Raw genomic sequence first — 7,505 nt, 5'->3', positions numbered from 1 at the left:
TGGTGACAAAGCAAGATGAGGAGATCACTGAACTGCAACATCCAGTGACTGAACACAAGGCAATAATGACTGAGGCCAAAGACATCCAAGACAAAATTTGATTACAGAAAAGCCATGGCCAAATGCCACTGAAGTTGTATGTTGACAAAGGTTAGCCCTTCAACGAACACAAGGTGTAAATAGTCCCAAAACAAGTGAAGTCAATTTTATTTGAGCCAATTCACAGCAAATAGTATCTCAAGACACTTTACATATGGAGCAGGTCTAGACCATACTCTTTATACTATTATTTACAGAGACCCAAGTGACAGTGGTGAAGAAATACCTCTGTCATGCCTGTTTTTTTTTGGTTACACTTTGTTTTTTGATAGTCCACGTGCCATGTTCCATGTTTGTCTCCCATGTGTTTTTCATGTTTTAAGTTCAGGTTTCAGTCACGTCCTGGTTTTCTGTCCTTTTGTTTTTGAATCCATGTGTCACGTTTCTTGTGTTTCCATGTTTTATGTTTGAGTCTCATATGTTTTTCATGTTTTAAGTTCAGGTTTATGTCACGTTTTGGTTCTCTGTCTTTTGGTTTTTGAGTCCTTGTGTCATGCTCCATATGTGTCTTGTTTCCATGTATTATGTTCAAGGTTTTTGTCATGTCCTGTTTTATTTTGAAAAGCTTCACTTCCCCTGTGTGTCTGGTTTTCTTGTAACTTTGCTTTTGGTTTTCCTGATTGCTTTCTCCCTCCTGATGTGTGTCACCTGTGTCTCGTTGTCATGTCTATTTAGTCCTTGTCTTCCCAGTCACCTTTGTCAGAGCGTCTGCGTTTACTCCATGTCATGCCAGGTTTCGTTTGCCATGCTTTTTGCCAGGAGTTTTTGCCACAGTTTATTGTTGTTCTTCTGCCATGGTGAGAGTGTGCCTTTCTGAGTTGGTTTTTTGTTATTATTAAATAAAGACTGTTGCTTGGACCTCTGCCTCGCCTGCCTGCCCTTAACGCTCTGCATCGGGGATCAGTCTTTTTCTTTGTCAGCGAAGCTCAAAAGTGACAACCTCCTTTTAATGCACAGAATTGTTGGCGCAGGTGGGTGAGAGGAGGATGTTAGCCAAGCTGACATCCATCATGGACAACACCTGTCACCCTCTGCATCAGACAGTGGAGGCTCTGAGCAGCTCCTTCAGCGGCAGACTGCTACACCCTCAGTGTAGGAAGGAGCTACCGCAGGTCTTTCTTTACTTATCTTGTAAATTGTTAATTTATTTTACCTCTACATTCTTTTGTAACTGTTTTTGCACCCTCTTTGCTTTTTGCACTCCTCTTCTGTCCTTGTGAGCTGCCACAAGTGAATTTCCCCACTGCAGGATCAATAAAGTTCATCTTATCTTATCTTATAAAATCAGGCTCAGAATTGGCCACCATCTGCCTTAAGCAGTTTGGTATAGAGAGAGAGAGAGAGAGAGAGAGAGAGAGAGAGAGAGTGAGAGATGACCATGAACATAACTCACTCCTCAGGACTTCATGAATTTTGGGGTCTCCAAAAGTCTCCTCTGAAAGCATTGAGGTCATTTGGAGTTTAACATTGCACTTTCTACAATCAAGGAACTTATAAGTAAAGTTTGAATGTTCCAGCCAGGACATACTGAGAAGATGGTTTTCACTGATCTTTTTAACACTTCAGGCAAAGGTCAGTCATTTCCTGTCTTGTTAGATGGACAAGTCATATGTCCTCAGTTTCAGCTATACCTCAGCCTTTCAACAGAAGTGACATCTCAGTACACCCATTTTTATAGGTATAAGTCTTCTTGGCCTTCCTTCAGTCAAATATGCTGCAGAAGCTGGCACCTCATTGTACTTGAATTATGTTTTAATGTATGGAATAGTTTAGATCAGATAATGCAGATAGTTTTGCATTGAACAGTTTTATTGAACACTGAACACTTGAAACACCTGGACAAAACTTCCAGTGTGTCCATACATTTCAGTAAATGTATTTTCTGGCACTATCTTAAACCAAATTGCTTCCCTCCCTACTCTCGGTGTCCCCCACTTTTCTTTCATCTTCCCTCCTCATCCCCTCTAAATCCTCCCTCCTCCTTGCTTGTTCTGCTTGTTCCTCTTCATCTATACTCCTGTCTGAAAACCTCTTCTGGCATGGGCTTTGCCCCATGGAACCTTTATTTAAAGGTTTATTTAAAATATGTCACTTTCTGTACTGATTTAAACGTTACTCCTGCAGTACTTGATTCCTTTGTCAACAACACTGCAGCCACGTTGCACACAGTTTTAGATATGGTTGCCCCACTGAGAAAGAAGGTTAGAAATCATAGGAGGCTAGCTCCTTGGTATAATTCAAATTTACGAAAACTTAAACAAACATCAAGACGGATGGAGAGGAAGTGGTACTCCACCAAATCAGCTGAATCCCAGAGAGCCTGGAAAGATAGTCTATTGACATACAAAAAGGCCCTTCGTGAAGCCAGAACTGCCTATTATTCAACATTAATAGAGAAAAACAAGAACAACCCACGTTTTCTCTTTAACACTGTAGCCAGGCTGACCAAGAGTCACAGCTCTGTTGAACCTTGTATTCCTGCAGCTCTTAGCAGTGAAGACTTCATGAGTTTCTTCACCAATAAAATCAATAACATTAGAGAAAAAATCAATAAAGATCTTCCCAGAATAGCCAATATAGTGCCATCTCTAGTAATCTCTTTTAATCCTACTCCATCCCTGGACAGGTTCCTGCCCATAGACCTCCCCGAGCTGACCTCCAGCATTAACAAATCTAACCCAACTACATGTCTCTTAGACCCCATCCCAACTAAGCTCCTCAAGGACGTCTTTCCCTTGATTGGCGTTTCCCTCTTAGATCAGATAAACTTATCCTTAACAACAGGTTATGTACCACAGGCGTTTAAAGCTGCTGTCATTAGACCTTTGCTTAAAAAACCTTCACTTGACCCAGACATCTTAGCAAACTATAGGCCGATATCCAACCTCCCGTTCTTATCTAAAATACTCGAAAGAGTGGTTGCAAATCAGTTGATTGATCACCTACACAGGTACAGTCTCTTTGAGATGTTTCAGTCTGGTTTTAGAGCCCATCACAGCACAGAAACAGCACTGGTTAAAGTCACAAATGACCTCCTCATGGCATCAGACCGGGGGCTTGTCTCCATACTTGTTTTGCTAGATCTCAGTGCTGCTTTCGACACTGTAGATCACAGCATTTTATTACACAGATTAGAACATGAGACTAGGATCACAGGGACTGCACTACGCTGGTTCAAATCATATTTAACAGATAGATTTCACTTTGCTCAAGTTAATAATGTTTCCTCTTCATATATAAGGGTTAGCCTCGGTGTTCCACAAGGTTCAGTGCTTGGGCCGATCCTGTTCACCTTATACATGCTCCCTCTAGGAAATATTATTCAGAAACATGGCATAAACTTTCATTGTTATGCTGATGACACTCAGCTGTACTTATCCTTAAAGCCTGAAGAAACAGAGCCGTTAGCCAGACTCCAGGCATGTCTTAAGGACATAAAGGACTGGATGACCTCCAATTTTTTATTATTAAACTCAGACAAAACTGAGATCATTGTTCTAGGCCCCAAACACCTTAGAAATAGAATAGCTGATAATATTCTCTCTCTGGACGGCATTACTTTGGCCTCCAGTACGACTGCAAGGAACCTCGGCGTTATCTTTGATCAAGACGTGTCATTTATTCATCACATTAAACAGACCTCTAAGACCGCCTTCTTTCACCTCCGTAATATCGCCAAGATTAGGAGCGTCCTCTCTCAGAGTGATGCTGAAAAACTTGTTCATGCTTTTGTTACTTCTAGGCTGGAATACTGCAACTCACTATTGTCAGGATGTCCAAATTATTCTATGAATAACCTGCAGCTGATCCAAAATGCAGCAGCTAGAGTTTTAACAGGAATCAGTAAAAGGGATCATATCTCCCCCATCTTAGCTTCTCTTCACTGGCTTCCGGTAAAATTCAGAATAGACTTTAAAATTCTCCTACTTACATATAAGGCCCTAAATGGACTAGCCCCATCATACCTGCAGGATCTAATAGTCCCATATATTCCCAATAGATCACTCAGATCACAGAGTGCAGGTTTACTTACAGTTCCCAGAATTTATAAAAGTAGAACGGGAGGACGAGCCTTTAGCTATCAGGCACCCCTGCTGTGGAACCAGTTGCCAATCTGGGTTCGACAGGCAGACACCACCTCCACTTTTAAGACTAAACTTAAAACCTTTCTGTTTAGTAAAGCATATAGTTAGCACCAAATAAAGTGTGTAGGGCTGGTAGGCATAGTTTCACTCACCTCATGATATATAGCCACAGGTAGAATAGGTCTGACTAACTGTTAATCTTTAAATCTCTATCATAGCTAAGCTGCTATAGGCCTATGCTGCCGGGGGACACAAACATGATCCACCAAGCAGTTTCCCCTCCTCCTTCTCCTCTTCTATCCTCTCCCCTCGTCAGATTAACATGCAGTTCATTATTTTATGTCACTAACTGTGTGTCCAGTGCTCCTCGTAGTCTTGTGTCTCTCCCTCCCTCTCTCTCTCTCTCTCTCTCTGTATCTTTCTGCAGGTATCTCTCCATCCAGATCTTGAAGTTGAACTGTAGCCGGCTCTATGACCAACCCAATGTCTACTGTTGACATCTGCCTGTCATTCCTCTGTGTACCGACTATCGGCGGGGTGGTTCTCCCTACGGGCCGAAATCGAACTGATAGGATAGTGATTCTCAACATCACATAAAAAAAAAAAAAAAAAAAAAGAATACATGAATGTTACAGCAGTTCATTATAATTTTCATTACTATAATTTTCTTATAACCTGTGAAATGTTAAAATCATATTGAGGTGGTAGCAAAAAGTGAAACTAAACAGTTGAGATTTTGTTTTGCTTATCTTTTTAGTAATGTCATTTCTCATGTTGCAAATTGCTTTCCTGCCTGTACAACATCCATTGCACGTCTGCCCGTCCTGGGTGAGGGATCCCTCCTCTGTTGCTCACCCTGAGGTTTCTTCCATTTTTTCCTGTTAAAGGTTTTTCTGGGAGTTTTTCCTTAGTCGATGTGAGGGTCGAAGGGCAGAGGATGTTGCTGATGTTATGTTAAGCACTTTGAGACAAACTGCTTGTAAAAATGGGCTGTACAAATAAAGTTGACTTGACTTGACTTGACTTGACTTGACTTCTTCTTCTTCTTTCTTTCTTTTCTTATTTTAACTTACATAGGCTTCACTGATGAAACAATAACTGCTCAAGCTTGCTCTGCCTCTCGGTTGGGTCAGGAAAAGTTTTTTGTGGAGGACATTTTAAAATCGCTGCTGTACCTGGACTAACAAAGGCCTGCTGGATCTGAAAATAGCAGAAGAGAAGAAGCAAGAATACAGAAAATAAAAAAATTAATTGTTGCCCCCGTAGGTAGAAACTAGATCATCTAGTTTTGCAGTGAAATTTTTAAATTTGAATTGGAACACACTTACACTTACAGGGTACTTTTACTGCAACTTTGTCCTTCTATGGGAAGAAGAAAGAACCCAGGTCAAAGAAATGTGTGTATATAGACACATGCAGAAATAAACACACACACACACACACACATATATATAACTATATCTATATATATCTATATATATATATATAGATATAGATATATATATATATACATATGTGTGTATAATATATAAACAAAATAAGGCAACTGGGAAAGACCAAATTTCTACTAGCTCTATCAGTTACTGAACATTTTAAAAAGAATATGTCGGTAATTCCTGCTATGCTTGAGCCACTGTACCGAAATTTCGTTTGTGATGAAAATCCAAATGACAAATAAAGAAAGTCTAAGTCTCTAAGTCTAAGTATCTAAGTCATGTATGGAATAACTAAAATTAACAGCTCACCTTGTCCTCTTCAGAAGAGCTCACTCTCTGTTATCAGGAAGGGGTAGAGTAAGGGAGATTAATAAAAAATTTGTCTTGTGTGAAAGCTCACAATATTAAAACACTCACTTGTCTTTGTTGGCTTGAAGGCACGGGTTCCTTTTTGCGCAGGTCGTAAGATCTTTCTAATTCTTGCTCCTTCTCTTCTTCTGCCTCGTGGTCTTCCTCTTCTTCCTTCTCCTCCACCTAATTATAGGTAAGTAAGTACATTAGTACATTATGCTGATTTTGGATCTGATACTGTGATTTTGTTTTTATCTCTGTTAAAGCTCCCAAAACATGCTCTTGTGAATGATAGATAACTAGATAGATACTTGGCTGTGTTGAATGAGCAGGAATGGAACAAAAAACCTTCCCTTAATTGTTGTGGCCACCCTTACTGTGTAAGATATAATATTGTACATGATTGTATGTCAGAAGAGGCCTTGTTTCACCTGCTCCTCTTGGCCAGAAGTCTCTATCTCCTTCTGTTGGAACCTTTTTCGCCACCTTTGGCCCCTTTTTTCAGAGCATAGGTTGAAATGGCCAGAACTGTCAGTGCTCTGCTCTGAAGAATGTCCTCCGTCGGATCATCCGCTGTGGAAAATAAACCAGTTGAACATTTGTGCTAAAAACAGATTAGAACTTGTCTTACATAAGTGCTGTAGGATGACCTCAACATGTTGAAAGTGGGTGCAGACCCCAAATTCATCGACTTCCAAGCAGCTTGAAAGAGCTCTGGCAGCTTGAGCAGGACCCCCCCCATTGGTGTTGTGAAAAAAGGTCTCTGCAGACACTCCTTCAACTTGACCTCTTAGCTGGTTGTATCGCTGCATCCAGGCATACTCGTGACGGTGGAGGGGAACAGCCGCTTGTCCGTGATAGCGTTGGGTCTTGTGCTGTTCCACCTATCGTACCAAAGGACATAGTAGTCACAGACCAACTGATTAAACAATGTATATCAATGTATATCACAATGTGACCTGCATCTGTACTTACACAGATGATGCGAGCACCATCTTTGTCTTTTTCTGCCTCTCTCACCTCTTCTGTGGTCATATTTATGACAACCCCCTTTCGGTGCCCAGTTATTGCGATGATAAACCCACCCAGGAGTCCAAAAAAAACCCCTCAGTGCCTCCTTGCTGTCTGGGGGAAGGAGGAATGGGGAATGGGGGAGAGAGAGAGAGAGAGAGAGAGAGCGAGAGAGACAGACAAAGAGAGAGAGAGAGAGAGGGAGGGGATGGAGCATGAGAGAAGGAGCATACAAGCAGAGATGCATAGCAGCAGTAACAACACTAGAAGTATTGGAACTGTAGATAATGATAATTTCAATGAAGTATGGTGATTATGATAGCAATATTAGTAACAATAATAATGGTAGCTGCTGCAGCAGAGTAGCAATAGAATTAAAATAGATTATGACTAAATAGGAGTAATTGCAGTAAGTTTTGAGCAGGACCGCAGCAGGAGGTCCGACCACGATCCATGAGAACCTGCGAGAAGGGAAAGCACAAGGACTCCAGGGAAGAGGTTGAGTTAGTGATATGTGTTAATG

At 41.0% G+C, this 7,505-nt stretch overlaps 1 long non-coding RNA gene across 1 annotated transcript; it reads right to left on the bottom strand.

Annotated features, from left to right (window-relative positions):
• Positions 1 to 5,225: 5,225 nt before the first annotated feature.
• LOC124055979 lies at positions 5,226 to 7,178 on the bottom strand. The gene is made up of 7 exons (XR_006842930.1): positions 6,947 to 7,178; positions 6,622 to 6,855; positions 6,403 to 6,544; positions 6,038 to 6,154; positions 5,930 to 5,956; positions 5,513 to 5,546; positions 5,226 to 5,384 (listed from the first exon to the last, which is right to left on the bottom strand). It is a non-coding gene; the product is annotated as an uncharacterized LOC124055979 (long non-coding RNA).
• Positions 7,179 to 7,505: the final 327 nt, after the last annotated feature.

This window comes from Scatophagus argus, unplaced genomic scaffold, assembly GCF_020382885.2.
Source record: "Scatophagus argus isolate fScaArg1 unplaced genomic scaffold, fScaArg1.pri scaffold_44_ctg1, whole genome shotgun sequence".
Classification (NCBI taxonomy): Eukaryota; Metazoa; Chordata; class Actinopteri; family Scatophagidae; genus Scatophagus; species Scatophagus argus.
Note: the sequence above shows the minus strand (reverse complement) of the source record. Positions and strands in the feature narration are given on the sequence as shown.